Source organism: Oxyura jamaicensis, chromosome 10, assembly GCF_011077185.1.
Source record: "Oxyura jamaicensis isolate SHBP4307 breed ruddy duck chromosome 10, BPBGC_Ojam_1.0, whole genome shotgun sequence".
Classification (NCBI taxonomy): domain Eukaryota; kingdom Metazoa; phylum Chordata; class Aves; order Anseriformes; family Anatidae; genus Oxyura; species Oxyura jamaicensis.
The window spans coordinates 20303658-20320552 of record NC_048902.1 but is presented as its reverse complement, the minus strand read 5'-3'; the positions used below and the strand labels follow the sequence as shown (position 1 = coordinate 20320552).

General features: G+C 47.7%; 1 long non-coding RNA gene across 1 annotated transcript; it reads right to left on the bottom strand.

Annotated features, from left to right (window-relative positions):
* Positions 1 to 4580: 4580 nt before the first annotated feature.
* LOC118172037 lies at positions 4581 to 9714 on the bottom strand. The gene is made up of 2 exons (XR_004753527.1): positions 7212 to 9714; positions 4581 to 6842 (listed from the first exon to the last, which is right to left on the bottom strand). It is a non-coding gene; the product is annotated as an uncharacterized LOC118172037 (long non-coding RNA).
* Positions 9715 to 16895: the final 7181 nt, after the last annotated feature.

Genomic DNA, 16895 nt, shown 5'->3' with positions numbered 1-16895 from the left:
CAGAGCTTTAAGATCTGTAATTGCCCGTGTCATATCATTTTGGGGCAGAAGCTGTACAACAGCACACCTGATAATATAGAGGGGAAAATACACACCAGAAATGCTGTCTGACAAGATGACTGCAGCAGTTGTGAAGTCAATCAGCTTCAACGCTAGCATCTGTCATGCACCTTACCTCGATTCGGCTGCCTTCTACTTGTGGCTTACTCTGTAATTACTGATCACCGTGACACTTTCTCCACTTGGCCTTCACCTCAGAGTATAGGATGAAAAAGTTTTCTGGAACACAAGGTCAATATTGTACATCCTTTTAAGTGTGCAACAGAGACCAAATTTGCTAGTTTTCCATAGCTTCTATAAAATTCATCATCATGCATTCAGAAAGCACTCACATTATCTGCATTGCCAGATATAAAAGCATTAATGTCTCCACTCTACAGATTGAAGAAAGCATGCTTGAGGCCACACAGGGAATCAGTGGTGGAGAGATTACCACTCATGATTATTACTGAATTATAATTTATATTTCCCATATGACCTGAATAGTTAGCCACAATTTTAAATTAGGCAGTTTCCATTGAGGGAAAAATGTGATAGCAGTATCAAATATCTTTCTACTAAGTAGCTTTTTGATACCATCCTGTTATTGGTAAGAATATGGATGTCCTGTTTCTCTGAACAAGGGAAAACAACCTCCGTTTCTTCACAAACATTTAATTTCAAAGCATTTCGTCCAGAAACATTCCCCAGTTTGGTCTTGAGACCAGACTGACAGAAAGTCCTAGGTGCATTTTTTGACTTCTCTGGTACCCCACGTTCTTCTCCAGGTCATGTGTACATCCCATTTCTGTTGCAGATACACCAAGTATCCACCATTTTCATTGATTTCTTTTACCGTTTTTGGTGTTCAGCATTGGCATATCGAATAAAACATTCAGAAAATGAGGAGCAATTAGCAAAGGCTGATAAGTGATACTCAGATACTCTGGCTTAATACCGCATGTAATGAAGAGTTATCGTGGTGTCTAAAAGGCTGGTTTGGGGAGGGGGGAGGGTGCTAGGCAAGATATCTAAAAAAAATAAAAGTCAGATGACTACCCAGTACACCCACATGTACCATAATTAGCTGATCTATTTCAGTGGTCTGAACCAGCCCAGTTTAGAATATTTCATTTCAATTGATTGAATGTGTTTAATAAACATGATCTTAATATGTTAGTTTGTGTCTAATTTAAAGAGTTTGGCAAAAAGATCTACGATCATATAAAGATGAATCCTCTGTTCAATTTTTTTTTCTTTTTTTCTTTTTTTTTCCTGAAAGAAGCTTGCTACACAGCAAACATTTTTTTTCTTCACTTCCTACCAAATTCAGTGGGATGTGGACATGTGCTTAAGTGCTTTGCTAAATCATGGCATAACACTATCAAACCTGACACATGGCCATAAACCACAGTGTCCTCTTTCAAAAATCGCTTTAAATAAAACAGGCTGAGAATGTCTTCAGATACATTAAAATAAGGAAGCAAACTAAATGAGAGGGTACAGAATATTCAGTTCAAAAAACTCCTCCCTAAGTACTGTATTTTTACAAACAAAGCTAGTACAGGCCCTTTGTTCTTGAGTTAAGACTTTTGATAGTCCCTTCTTTTTTACTGCAGTATAGACTTTGGTTTGAAGAAGGAACTTAATGTGAAAAACAATCTGTGCTTCTATCTTTACACAATTATTTACAAGTAATGAAACTTTGTTCCTCTCTTCTCCTGAGACTTAAATGGTGGTTTCTCTGCCAAGAAAAGACTTTGTCAACAGACAGTAATTTCCAGAGATGCTCTCAGTTGTTCCAGCTCTACTGCAGTTCTGTCAGTGATAGCAACATTCAGATTTGTCACAATTCTGTCTTCATTTCAAGAGGACATGGCCCTCAAGCAGTGCAACAAGGCTGCTACCAGAGCAGGTTAAGAACACCTACAAAACAGATTTCCACTTGTTAGTCACCTCTGTTTTTCTGGGCAAAAACTGCAATATTTTCTTCTTTTAACCTCTCTCTCACACACACAAACATCCACCAAGGGAGGAGAAGAGAGAGAAAAATAAAGATCAAGAGTTTTCCTCAAACATCCAAAGTCTGGGTATTTAAAATTCCCAATTTTCAGAAGTTAATTTCCCGCTTTTTGCCAGACTCTGGTAAAATAAACGACTGCTAAAATCTACCTTCCACCCTGATATCTCCCATTTTCCTATTCTGTAACCTCCCCCCACATGCACCATGTCATATAACTCACTTTCTGAGAACCATGTTTGGGCCAAAACTTTTTTATACAGATATGCAGTTTTTCTACTGATATGTTGTTTTCATTAGTCTGAGTCTCCAAGACTTTCCCCCTTTTCCAATAGTCCAAACTTGCTTTCTGCTCAAAAGCAAGGGAGGGGGGAGCATTTTTGACCCTGAAAATAAATGTTAAAAGTCACTTAAAGAGAGATTCTCAATGACTATCTTTTTTGATAGAAAAAAAACACAAGCCATTAAAAATGATTAAAATCATCTTTTATTTTTGAGTCTGTTGGAAGCATAAAAAAATATTACATGTGTCACTGGTGAAAAAAAATAAAAATAGAAAGGTTGCAGAGGTAGATTTTAGTGGAAATTACTTCAATATATGTGAAGAAATAGAACAATGGAGTAGCTAGTACAACAGGTGATAAAATCAGTCCATTTAATTCTTTATATAAAATATACGTGGAATTGCTCGATGTGCTATGCAGCAAGTTTAACAATGTGGAGTAACTCAAATTCAGCTGGTATACACATCTCCCTCTAAATATGCATCCAAGTGTTATATATATAATATAATACAATATAATATATCATATCATATCATATATCATATCACCACCTCTCAGATCAGGCCCAAGACAAGGGCCACTGCTTATTTAGAAAAAGAACATTCACTACATCACTGCTGGCAGTGTTATTAAAATTTACAGAGAGGGATTTAATCACCTAAAATCCTAAATTAGAAAAAGATACTGGAGCATTTTGTTAACATTACCTATTTTATATCCTCAGACTTGCCAGTATAACAATGTTATTGCAGTATGGAAAGCATATGTAAATGAGTTACTATAATCTTTAATTACATATGCAGCGTTACAGCGTGACACATCCAAGCTTCATCTGCGTATTTCCTGTTTTTTCAGTTCCTAAATATCAACTTGCCTTATTACTGTACACATACGAGTGCAGTTTACAACACCAAGCACCCGTAGCCTGCCTTGGCCATGATACAAAACTCTTCTCACGTTGCAATTTTTCTTTAATCTTTCAAAATTTTAATGGTGCTCGCTGCTATTTGAATGCCCTGCATATTGTGTTCCCTGCCTGGAATTACAGATGCCAAGTCCAGCCCGGCTCCCTGTGTGCTTTGCTGCCATACAAAGTGTTGCAGCTGCAGGACAATAGTAATAGGCACAACAATTAGCCCATTCTCTACAACTATTTGCTTAGCCCTTTCCGCCCTAATATCAGCAGGTGATATGTGCTCGCTCATAGCCCCGCTGATGTCCTTAAGGCCCGTCCTTCGTAATTAACCTGTTCTATATTTGAACTGTGTCAAAGGAAGCATCGGTGATGTCAAGTGGAGACCAGGGTTTTCAGTGAGGCCGAAGAGGAGGAGGTTTCCACGCGGGGCTCCCTGGGGACCACGCAGCCCATGGATCCCAGCGGTGGTTTGCTGCTGTCCGGGGCATTTTGGGCTTTACACCTTCATAACGCAAGGTGCGGGGGGTAAAATGGATTCGTGAGCTGAGGGTTCACAAGAAAAGTCATTCATGCAGGCTTGCTGGATTTTATGCAGGATGACAGTAGTCCCAAAAGCAAAATGTGTTTACATGAGGTGATTTTATGCCATAGGAGAACTGCACACTGTACTGAGATGAGGCACACAAGTTCCAGGCAGTCCCTAGCTGAGAAGGTGACAGCATCCTTCTGGCCTTCCCACGTTTACTTTAACTTACCAACAATTAATTTCTGTAGGTTTTATCCAAGGAAAACTGCCCCTGTGGACTGGATCTATTTCTGTACATACATTTGCTCATTTTTCTCTGGTCTTTTATTTGAATTTGCATCTCTTTCTTTTCTTTTTCTTTCCATGAAAGCTAGAAGAAATGGTCATTCCTGAGATATTCATCTACACTTCGAAAAGCATTTCCTTTGGCTGAGCTGAATTCAGATTTTGTCAACAAAATTCCACTTCACTGAGTCACAATTGTGATTTTTTTTCCCCATTAGCACCCATTTTCATAACACGTAGGCACAGAACAAGAAGAAAGAGTAAAGCAACTGCAGCAGGCCGTAACCAATTCAGAGTGAGCCGTGAAGTGTGCAGTGCTGTACCAAAGCCAAGCACCACCTCGAGTGTCAGATCGTTCAGGAGCTCAAAATTGGCCAAGAACAATTCAAACACAATGACAAAAAAACTACAGAAAGTTACATCTACATCCAGAATATCTTCAGGGAGGTGAGGCAGGTTTATAATTAAGCCGCACGGACTTATGACACAGATAAAAAAAAAAACAACTAGTTTTAACTGTGACAAACTCTTTCATTCTAATTAAAAGTGTTTTTACATGAGACTGCAAGGCCCTAGTGCTCGAGAAGTTACTTTCTACCGATACTGAATAATTCCTAACAAGCAAAGTTCTGTGGCAGAGAAAAAAAATAAATAAATAAAAAACCAAGGTGCTAGATTTTCCCTAACTTTGAGAGCGAGTGCCTGCTATGATGCTACGCGTTACTCCCCCTCATACAGACAGCCTGGGAGTAGATTTTGCTTCTGCTCCTCAGTTCTTCAGCTCTCGTGTTGCCCAACGTGGCTCGGAGTAGGGCGGATGAAACGCTGAGCGAGACGTCAGCAGGTAGCCTCCACCCACTGCACGGAGATGGTATCGCACACGAAGCGCTCGCATCTTTATTATTTTTTACCTCCTCTCTATTTTTAACGAATCACTTTAGTCCTGGGAACGCTGTAAATAAAGCTGGGTTCCAGTAGCAAGTAGAGTTCATTTCAGATGGCTCTTATGAAAACAACAGAGCTAATTATACTATAGTAATTACCTGAAAATTATATGTATGCTGTTTTTCCACCAGTCGATACTGCTATTTTTGAACTTTGCATTGTTCTCATGGATTGCTGGAGTCATGCTGTCTCTAAACGGTCTTCTCATCATTAGCTTAGCCTCTGGTTTGGGGAGAGTGCTTTAGAAGTGCAGCTACTCTGTGTGCTATTTAACCCAGATCTTTTATGCTTAGCTGCACTCTCCACCTCAATACACCCTCACCTATGCCGTGTTTGAGAAAATATTTCCATTTTAACTGTCTTTTGGGTATGGATTATAAGATCCCAACACTACAACAGGGCTCTAGAACAGCCTCCAATTAAAGCTTACTCCTGCACATTGGAAGACGTGTCTGTTCTGTCCCTCCAAGCAGCGCCTTCATCCCCACGCCTACCAGGCAGGCGGCTGGGCACCAGGACTCCCAGCAAACCTCACCCTAGCCCACTGCGTGCAACCAACAACTGCGATCGTTCTGACTTTGCAGAGTCTCATTTCCTCTCCCATCCTGGGTGGGGCATGTTATTGTTGTCTATTTTTTTGTTTTAAGAGCAACCACTGCGAGCACCTGACAAAGGAAGGCAAGCGCCGCGGGTGAGTGTCGCACCACACTCCCCAGAAGGGAATGTGGTCTAGCAGCAAGAGCAGGAGAATGGGAATCAGGGATTGTTGGCTCCTTCCCAAATAGATTCCTGCCGTACGACCCGATTTTGACCATGTAAAATGCACTCCTTTATGAAATGGGGATGATGATAATAAATATCTCCCGGGACTGTTGAGAGAAAATTTATTAGCACTTGGAAAGCACTTTGAGATTCTTGGATGAAAGATGATGGAGCAGGAATGCTGGCAACATTAAAATAAATTGGAATCATCTTAATGTTTATTGCATGCAGTGCTTTCATCTTCAAAAGTTCTTTACTAGCATCAGTGAATTAACAAAGAAAAATATTAATAAAGATCATATTTACTCATAAAATTATTCTCCCAGTGCATATATAAAGAGATCTGCCTCCAGTTAAAAAAGATTGTTAGGAGAAAGCCCAAGCACCAACTCCAACATTGTGCACTAAATCCCTAGTGGTGCTGTCCATAGCAAGCCCACTTAGAAGTATGAATTATTAGTTTGTACTTTTAAGGAGGATAATTGAACCCCAGGTCTAATCCAGCAGCACTGAAGTCACTGGGAGTTCATCACCGACTTCCAGGGGCAAAAATCAGGACTAAGGAAGAAGGAGGAGCACTGGTTAGAAGGAACCTCTGCTGTGCCAGGGAGGTTTGTGCAAGGCTGTAGTGAGCAGGCAAGGGCATTTCTCACTGCCTGACACTGCAGGAGGCTGTTGTGCTGAAGCAGAGTTTGTTGTGTCTTTGGAAGAAGCCACAGATAACTCAGGAGCAGGTTGTACTACCGGGAGCGACATGCAGCAGCCCGAGATATTTACTGTCAACGTACAGAATTCAGGGCATCCCAGACTAAACTAGCCAGAAGTTGCTTGCAAGGAATTGCAGACTTTTTTAAAAATATATATATATATATTCTTACCGGCATAGACGTCACTATCACGTTATCACTGGGAAACACAGCCCAGCAATTTACTGAAAACCAGTAAACGAGACGGTCCTTCCAAGTGCATTATCTGCATTGATTTCAAACCAGTGCTTAAAGAACAGCAAGGGACGTTTCCCTCCGTCTCAACTTCCAGCCACCTTCCCCATCTCAGTTTCTTCAGCTGTAAAGATAAATAAAACCAGAGAAATGGCATTCTGTTGTTATTTGTCCCCGTTTATTTTGAATTAAACACATTTCCACGGGTCTCCTTTACTCCAGGAAATACAGAGAGTCGCTGCATTCTCTAGCATGATGTGCTCGGATACATTCCAGAACGTAATGGACTATAATAGATTTTTTAAAAATCCATGGTGCACTTCATAGACTTTGGAGGTCATTGTAGGCAGCCCATCAATGCCCGATATAAATGGTTTTGTTCATTGTTTTCTGCACGCCGGTCAGAACTATGCACTTGCCAGATGTGTGTCCCACAAAACCAAAGCAATTCTCTATTTTCTCCAGACTTACTGTGAAAAAAAAAACACATTACCTGTGAAGTGTTTTGCAGCCCAGTCTCATCAAGACTGTATTGCTGTTTCCTCAGAGCTGGCTGAAGGCTTTACGAAGTTATTCACAGATTAAATTGTCCCAGGTAATCTGCGACGCAACGGCTTTCAGGCAAAGCTTCAAATATGTCCGGGTTTGGATAGAAATCAAATGTTACCTTTGGGAAATATGCTTGTTATTAGCATTAGACATGGCTCTTGGTTGGGCCTCCAATAACTTCGCTGAATTATGAGGGGTTTGTTACTGGTGGTGTGTATGTGTCTGTGTGTCCTGTGCTGATGTATCACAGTTGGACAGACTTTTTTTTTTTTTTTTAGCATTTACTGTTTCTGGTACTACCAGTGCTTTCAGAAGAATCTGCAAGCATTAACTATTTTATGCAACACCTAACACATGGCAAGGATCCAGTTAAGAGCATATCTCCTCTCTGATGTGGTCTCACGAGGCTGGCACGCTCAGACACAGGTAGCATTTTCCAGGACAGACAAAACACACGGGCAGGAGACAGCATTTCTATTAGCAAATAGCTGCAGAAAGCAGCTTAATGACAGACAAGACTGACATCCAGACAAACAGCCAAGGTCTCTTTCTCACCATGTGATCTTTTCATAAGCCTCCATTTCTCCCCTAGATCAACAGGTTCCTCTTTATTTGTCATTGTCAGCTCTTCGCACAAAGAGCCTTTTGTCTGCAGCTCTGACCCAAACACACGGGATTTTTGTGGCCGTGCTTGGCCATATGCTTTTAAACGGACTAATGGGCTCCCAAGCTATAAAACAGGACCTTGACCCCAGGAGGGGAGGTGGTTGTGTGACAACATCTCTCTGTTTTGACATCATAATTCATCCCTTCTGCAGCTCTACCGGCAAAAAGCGCTTGAACCTGGTCCACCCCGGCGCTGGTGCTACGGACCCCACCGCAGGCACTGCAGCAACAGCGGCCTCCAACACCACAGATCAGGGCAGGGGAGACCCCAGGCAGCCCATAGCTGCTGCTTTATGCCCTGCCTCTCGTGCCTCCTCAGAGGCAGCACGTGCTGCAGGAGAAGCCGCGCTGGCCATGGAGCTCCGCGCCCCGCCGCAGTTTGTGTGCGCTGCTCCTTAAAGCCCTGCTGCGGATGCACGGCAGTCAGACACCACGTTCTGGGGAGAGAACGGTACTTTCCCGGTCACCCTAAAAATGTGCTGCCAAGGAAGGAGCTGAGAGGCGGTAAGAAGCAAGTTTTCACAGTTTTCTGAGTGCAGAACCCTGCTGTGCTCAGCCTACCTGAGGAAGGAGGGCGCAGAGGGCTGCTGGTGGCTTGTGTGAACTTCGCTGCTGAGATTCTGCAGCTGAACACAGCACGGGAGGAGCTCATGCCCTTTAACTGGCACTTGTTCCTGACTGTCACAGAAACCCCTTTGTTTTCCAGTGGAAACAGCTCCAGAGCCAAATTCCTACCTGTGTCCCTCGGGGTGTGTCTTGGCCCCTCTGCCACATCAACAGCCTGGGGCTTTGCTCAAGATAAAACCGTCCTGGAGCTTCGAGGCATCTTCTTGAGGGACGTGGAGGTGTGCAGGGGAAAAGGGGAACCTGCTCTCTTCTACTGCCCTTTAATCCTTTTCCCCTTTCAATTCTTTCTCCGGAGCTTTGTGTTTAACAAACACAGATGGGGGGGGTGCATGACCCGTTTCACTCGGGAGCCACTTTCCCTTGTATTTCACAGAACTCACAGGGTTTTGAGAGCTGACCCTTGCCACTTGCTGGTGCTGCAGATGAAGGAGAAGGCAACGAGCCTCTTATCTCCCCTCAGCCTTATCAGAGCCTGGCAGCTGGGTCACGCTGGGGCAGCACAAGGAGGAGGACGGGCAGAAAGCCCAAAGCTCAACGTGCCGGTCAGAGAAGGGCAAACCCTGCACCAGCAGCACCTCTCACGTCATGAACCTCTCCAGCCTCGGGGTTAGGGGCAGGCACACGGCACCCCGGTCCCCGAGCTGCCTTCACCTGCACAGAGCACCCCCCACACGTCTTGCGTGGCCTTCCTGATCCTGGAAGTGCTCTCAACTAGACCAGAACTCTGCCTTTCCACTGCATTCCTCAGTGATTTTCCTGTGCAAAGCAAATGAATAAATGGGTGAATTTAGTATTAGGCCTAAAAAGCAGAGTTGCGCAAGATCCTCTCAGTCTGATGTCTCCACCCAGCAAACTCTTTCAAAACAGTAAGTTCTCTCTTTTGGTCAAAGTTTCCTTTCTTAAAGTTGGAAGCCTTTCACCAAAAGGTCTTTCTTTTCTCTACTAATAAAAGTCAGCTATTAATATGATCTTTCCCATTTTCATTGAAGATGTCCTGCCATTTTCTTCCGTCTAGGAACAAAAACTCTTAAAATGATACCAAGAAGGAATTGGCACCTCTTAGGCAGATCACTCAGAAATGGTCCTGTGCCCACGTCTGGGCTGCCAGGCAGTGCTCAGGGTGTTACTGGGGCGTCACAGAGCAGACCTGGGGCCAAATTCTGCTTTGGGAAGCACAGTTATTGCGGAGATACCGTGTCAGGGATGGTCCCACGTGGGGCCAGGTCTCGAGCTGATGTAAAAATCAGCTGTAGACAAGGCTAACAGCCAGAAAGCAAAAAGAGGGTTAAAGAATAAAAAATAAAGCAAGCAAATATCAGCAATATCCGATGTCCTCCCGCATGCACAGCGTTGCCTCATGGTTTAAAGCTCTGGGTCTGGTTTTAGGTGCCCCAAGCTGTGGGCTGTCAGCACACCACGTCCCCAGCGAACAGGAATAAATTGTCAGTGTTTAACTGGGGCCTGTTCCTCTTTATCAGCTCCGCGGAGTCACAGAGCGTTTGCTCGTGTGCAGATGCTGCCCTGATTAGAGCCTGTTGTCACCACACAGCTCCACAGCAGCACAGCCAGAGCTGAGCCCCAGACCTGTCCCCTGGGGCACTGCCAGCCCTCCTGTGGTGTCCCCCCGGCAGCCTCTGGGGACAGCGAGGGGCTGAGGGCACGGCCAGAGCCCCGCGTGCTCCTCAGCAGAGGATCTGCGCTGCGGTGGCACCAGGTTTTCCTTCTACTGCTTTAGTGCCCGACACAAATCGCAGCTCAGCTAAGGATGCTCGATCCTAGAAATAAGACTGAGAGCCCGTATTTCACGTACCTGTTTCCTCCCAAGGAGCAGGAGCAGGCCCGTGTACCCTCAGGGCCCTGCACGTGGGCTGTGCGCCCCATTTGACCATAGCCAGTACTGTGATCCCAGCCCACAGCTTCGCCACGGTAAGGCTTTGGTTACTTAACCCACGGGGATCCACCAGGTCACATCTATCAACACCAACCCCACAGCCCTTCTCTGCCCTTGCAGCAGCCCCCACAGCTCACCTCGGCCACCCCATTAGGTTTGGCTGAAGCAAGGACCCTACAGAGACTGTCACACTGGTGTTGCTCAGGATGCTCGTGCTGGTTTACCATCGGGGACACAACTCCCTTGCCTGGCTCACAAGAGTGGCCGTGCCAAAGGGAGCAGGAGCCACGCGAGCAGGGCTGGAGCCTCTGCTCCCTCCCGCAGCCCTGGAGTTAACAGGCACGCACAGATTTCTTTACAAGAAACCCTGCCTGCACTGTTCGCCTTTCCACTTTTCTTTCAAATATTTCTTTGCCCGTGGATATTCTGGGGAAAGGGAAAAAAAAAAATCCGTTTAAATCAACTCCATTGTTTTCACTAAACCAAACTACAGAAAGATTTCAGAAGGTGGCTGTGATTTGCCACATCTGTTATTTTTATGCATTATTTTATTGCCAAGAATTTCATAAAAGGTGTTATATAACTTCGCATTGTATCACATAATTCAGTATGTCTCCACAATTAGGAGTCCACGTGAGCATTTAAGCAATGATCTTGCCCAGGGTTTTTTTTTTCCTGTGAACCTTTTAGCCCAGCCAGCCCGGGATACGAAGACGAGCTGTGGCTGCGGTTTCCTCTGTCCTGCTGCAGACTACACTGCCATTTACTGACGGCCAAGTTCAACCGTGGCCCGTGCAGCAAAGATCTCCTCTGCATTAAAAAAAAAAAAATAAACATACTTTGCTTGAATCCTCACCAGAGCAAGCAGAGACTTACCCCACGGTTACCTATAGCTGGATTGTCGGCCTTCAAGACCCTGATAGGTTCGTTGTTGGCAAAAATATTGCAAGACAAGCATTTACCAGGTTAAAAGTAAAATACACTCGCACTGAAAGCTCCTGATGGACAGTTGGACCTAAGGCTGGAAAGACCACGGTAGAAAACAATTCTGGGGATGATATAAAACTGCCCTTGCCGTTCACTTGGCGAGCAGCCCTTACAACACGCGGTGCTTCCCAGCTCCAGGTGAGTGCTGTCGGGGGAGAGGTCACTTCTGGCAGAGGATGCCCCTGCAGAGACTACCCCATGGGCGAGCAGGAGTTTGGCTCTGCCAGAGCTTTGCCGTGGAAGGGACGGGGTTATTCAGACACAGTCCGTGCTCTTGCTGTAGGTGAACCGCTGAGAACTTTGGAAATTTCCAGCCTGGCACCGCTTTAAATGAAAGTCTCCATCTTGTTCTCCTGGGTCAGATATTCTGCATGCAGTTTCTAATTTGGACCGCAGCTCTGGAAAACTTGATTAGAGCTGTGAAAATGGAATTTTTATTAGGGAGAACTGAGATTTTGCCAAGGTTTATTTTTCAAGGGAGTAGGACCTAATCCTAGAAGTAGTTCCAGGGCTGTGCTACGCTGGATGCCCTTGCGATGGTTTATGGCAATTATGCAGCCAAACCTGGACTGACTGGTAATGTTTGCTTTGGACAAGTTGCTACAGATGGCAGGCAACTGCAAATGTACTTCCCAGCCTGATGCAGGCATCACTGAAAACGCATTTCACCTAAGCTGTTTTCCTCTTCATTTTACACATTATTAATGTGTTGCCAAACCCATACTACCTAAAAACAACTCGGAATTTAGAGGCAAGGAGAGAATGCAGAGTAACATACCTGCGTTCAGCCTGTGAGGTGTAAGCACTGCATAGACATCTCCTCGGCGGCTTTCGAAGATCAAGTTTCTGCAAAATCAAACATGAACCCCTTTTTAGGTGGATGCCTTTCAGGGAATAGCACATCGGTTTCCTCCAGGGAACCCACAGGGCTTGCAGCACAGAGCGAACCTCTGGAGGGGCTTTACATCTCTGCAGCAAGCAGTAACCAGACGAAACTAAGCCATAAATCCGGGAATGCATGGGAAAAGAGCAAATTAAGACGTGCTATACTTGGCAGGTTCCCTTGCAAGCGTAGCACTTGTGAAAGGTGACATTAACGGCCCCAGCAGCTGAAGGCTGCTCTTTCTTCCAGAGCTGAGATAGCACAGGCAGAAGCAGCAAAACCATCCCCAGAAGCTCTCCCTTCCTCTCCCCGAAGGGTTTTGCTTGGGTGCAAGAGTTGCTGTGGCACCGTGAGCCTGTGTCCTCCCTGCTGACATCTCAGGACGAGGAACCCACCACGAATCACCCCCCAGACAGGCCAGGGGTGGAGGCAAACCAGAAGTCCCCCCCGCAGGGGGCTTTGGCCACGAGCAAAGCAGGAGCAGCATCCCCGCAGCTCTCTGTGCAAGCCCCACGCAATGCACGGTGCCCGCTGCTCGTTTCCTAGGCTGGCAATTAGCACTAATTTAGCTGCAATGGGAGAGAAGTCACTGTCAGAGTCACCCTGATGCTGCCTCCAACTTGGGATGGGCTGGAGAGCTGGAGAGCATCCCTTCCCCAGCCCGCCCGCACCACGGCGACAGCACCTTAATTCCCGCACAGAAAAATAGTGAGAATTAATTTGTTAGTGTCAAATTATGCCTTTGGAGGTGCGTGTTCACCTCGTACGGACTTCAATGAAAGCCTGGCCTTCGCGTGTGCCGACGTGGGCCTTCGGTGTCTGTAGCGTGCTTTGAAGCTGGGCAGCGTTGGGAGGTGTGAGGTGCCCGGAGCGGTGAGCTCAGCGCCGCGGCGCACAGACAGCGAAGTAAAGCACGCACAACGGGCACAACGCGGGATGTCAGAGCCTGCAACTTCATTACAAGGCAGAGAGATCAAAGGAAGGAGTTCTCAGCTTAAAAAAGGGAAAATATGTTTTAAGTTTCCAAGAAACCGCAGAGTTCACTGTTACACGAGCATAAACGTGCGATCTTGGAAGCAGCGCGGAGCTGCCATGCGCCAGCCTCTCATCCATGCAACATGGAAAGCCTTGTTTGTGCCCAAACCTCCACCAAGTTAATTAAAGCCATTCCTCCCTGCATGCGGACGCTCCAGCCTGTTTACGTACAGCTCACGGCCGTCCTGTTCACACTTGTCCCTCACATACTTGAATTAAACCCAGAGGAGCCCAGCCACACACCCCCTGCACAAACCAAACCGAGCTGGTTCACTCAAAGCACTCGAGATGAAGGCAGGAAGAGCCTCAAGGACCGGACCCTGGACTAGATGGGATTTTCCCCCTAAAAAAGGGCCATTTCTGCCGCAGCTGCAGGTTCCAGCTCTGCTACGGCCACCTGGGCAAACGAACACCCACGGTGCCAGGGTGCCCACGGTGTCGGCAGGTGACAGCAAACCAGGAGGAGCAGTCGGTGCTGGGGAGGGCGAGGAGGCTGGAGAAGTGACACGGCCTCGCGGAGGCCAACACCACGTCCCAGCCCTGGGGGCGAGCGGCTGGAGAGCAGCCCCACGGGAAGGGTCCTGGCGGGACGTGGTGTTGGGGAAGGAGCACACAGTGGATGGGGAGATGCAGAGGGAGATGTTTGTTCAGCCCAGAGAATAAAAGGGGAAGGGGAGGGCTCGCTGCTGTCTGTTCATCCCAAATGGGAGGGTGCAGACGAGATGGAGCCTTACTCCAGGGGAGCATGGTAAGAGGCAACTCATCAGCCCAGAGCCTGGGACAGCACTTCCTACAGTGGTAAAACTGCACGAAAAGGGCACGCTCCAGGTCAGATGAATCTTACAAGCACCTCTCCCATAAAGCATGCCATGTTGCTGAAGATTAGACCGACCCATTTTCAATAAATAAATAAACAAATGAACAGGTGATTATTTTTCCGCCCTGTCACCACCAGCAAATAGGAGCTGGAAATCAAAGAGCCATATATAAAAATTTAACACTTCTAAGATGCTTGCTGGCAAGTTCTTTGTACTTAATGATTAGACTTTCCAAGCAAACACGTCTTTTGATGATACAGTTGGTAGAACCTAAATAATCCAGGAAGGCAAATTAAGGATCATTTTCTTCACTTTTAACTTGAGTTAGAGTACAGCACTGTTTCTCTGGCACTGCTGCACGAATCTGCTAAGAGCCTAATGCCCTTACTAAAGAAGAATCAGTCCTCATTTTGGGACAGAGCATCTTAGTTATCCATAGCAGTGCTGCTGGTCCATGCCAGAGGCAGGCCTGTGACCTCGGTTCAGCCTGGGTTTCACCTGACACCAGCATTTCACAGGAAAGATGCTTTTCCCTCTCCCCAGGCTGATGGGGGCTTGTGAGGGGCACAGGAACCACTCAGGACTGCTCCCCAGCACCACACAGACAGGGGCTTACATCCCCCCCCTGCTCATTTTCCCCCCATTATTTAGAATATTCCACAAATACACTTTTTATCACCGATGGCTGCTGCCCCACACTGTAGCAACAATACCCATCACCCCAAAACCCCCCACTCAGCCAACTCCTGTGCCCCCGTTTGCTCTCCCACCCCTGAAGCTGCTTCAGGAGGGACTCGACACCTCCGTCGCTGCTCACCCAGCGGCGATGGCCCAACGCTGCCCAGCCGGGCTGCTCTGCCTGCGCCCCCCAGGCCCAGGCTGCTTCCTCGAGGGGTGATTTTAGTATTTTCCACGGAGCCTGCAGAGCCCCTTGGCTGAGAGCCCTGGCAGGAGCGAGCAGCAGCCCAGCGCGGCGCTGGGAACGCCATCTCCTGGCGTCCTCTGCCTCCAGCCTGCGAGGCGGCCACGGCTCAACTGACTTCAACTGTGCACAGGTCGGTGGCCGAGCTCAGGGACCCAAACCACATGGGGACACTTGGCTGGTCCCAGCACATGCTAGCACCACATCACAAACATCCCGCGTCCTCTGTAGGAGCCTGAAGAGGAGGGCAGAGATCTATAGGATGCTTCGCGTCGCTGCTGCAGTCCTGCTCGAGAGCCTCCAGCAGCCCCCACGCGCGTCCACGCTCCCACTTGCGGTGGCACCCCAACTTCACCCTGGGGGCTTTGAGCACCTCTAGGAACACGAGGCCAGGCTGCAACCAGCTGCCAGGAGCTTGATGCTGGGGTCTCTGGCATTTTCACCCCCCTCTGAGAACGGCTCTGCAAAGGGGGCTCTAAGAGGCAACGCGGCAGCAAAACCCAGCGCAGGCGCCGCTCCGTCACTGGGAGCCATCACGTCTGCTTGCCTCCAAATAAACAGCCTTCGCACAAGAGGGAAATAGCATATGGGGAGAAGCCTTGGCAAGGCTGGAGGTCTGGTGATCAGCTCCTTGGAGCTGCTCTGCCACTGGCCTGAAAGAACAACTCCATCAGCTGCAGCAAGCAGACCTTCTGCTTCCCCCAATTCAGAATTCATCACAGGCTCAAATACAGACACTCCAGGCTTTTTCCTGCTTTAATTATTTAAAAATCCTAACTCTGACTGTTTATTTTCATGGACTGTTACTGCATTCAATTATTTTAAGACCAAAAAAAAAAATATTTGAAGCCTCTCCCTCATTCTGCTGCTGAAGTTTAATTCACTCTAATTATTTCATATTACTTAGACTGTAATAGTTTCATAATTTCTAGTATATTAAGCACTTAATACGTTGTGTCATTTGAAGTCGCATATTAAATTCAGCAAAGTACATTTTAATGAGAGCTAAGTAGTGTGAAAATATTAATACAAGGCAAGAGTGGATTTGTGCACCCACGCTGGTACGCGCCAGTGCCACACGCAGCGTGCAGGGCAGGTGAGTGCCAGGGAGCAGCAGGGACACAGCCCCGGGTGCCTGGAGCTGGGAAAAGGGGAGCAGGGAGGGGACGGGGCCCTTCCATCGCCCCTCTCCTGGGACCCCAAAGAGGGAGCCCCGGGGGGTGCTGCAGCATGCTTCTCCCCGCAGCAAGGGATGGGACCTGGGGCGAGATCCTGCGTGGTTCCCCCCCCAGGGTCGCCCTGCACCACATCCAGCCCCCAGGACAGCAGCAAAACCCAGGGGGTAGCAGGGGAAGCACTCGAGGAAAGTCTCAGCTGCCCCCCTGCAAGCTCCCAAGGCCCAACCACCCCATCCCCACAAGCCACCAACCTCTGAGCATGCAGAGCTCGGCTCTAACTTTTTATTTACTTCCTCGCCAGAGCCTCCCCAGCTGAGCACTCCTCCTGCGCCCCTGCAGGACCCCCCCCCTTCCCACAGCCCTCCCACGAGAGATCCTACCGGGGTCACGCACCGCAGGCACCTCGGGTTTGTCCCAGGAGAAGTCCTCGGAGAGTTCCTCAAAGCCTCGCTGGGGCCCCAAGGGGAGCCTAGGGGAAGCACCCACCCCCTCGGCCCCCGGCTTTTGTCTGCGACCCCCGCCCCCGCCCCAGGTGATGGCGGGCAGGTGCGGGACCACCGCCCCCCCACCCTATCCCAGCCCAGCCCGGTTCGGCTCGGTTCAGCCCCGGGCCCGCCCCCC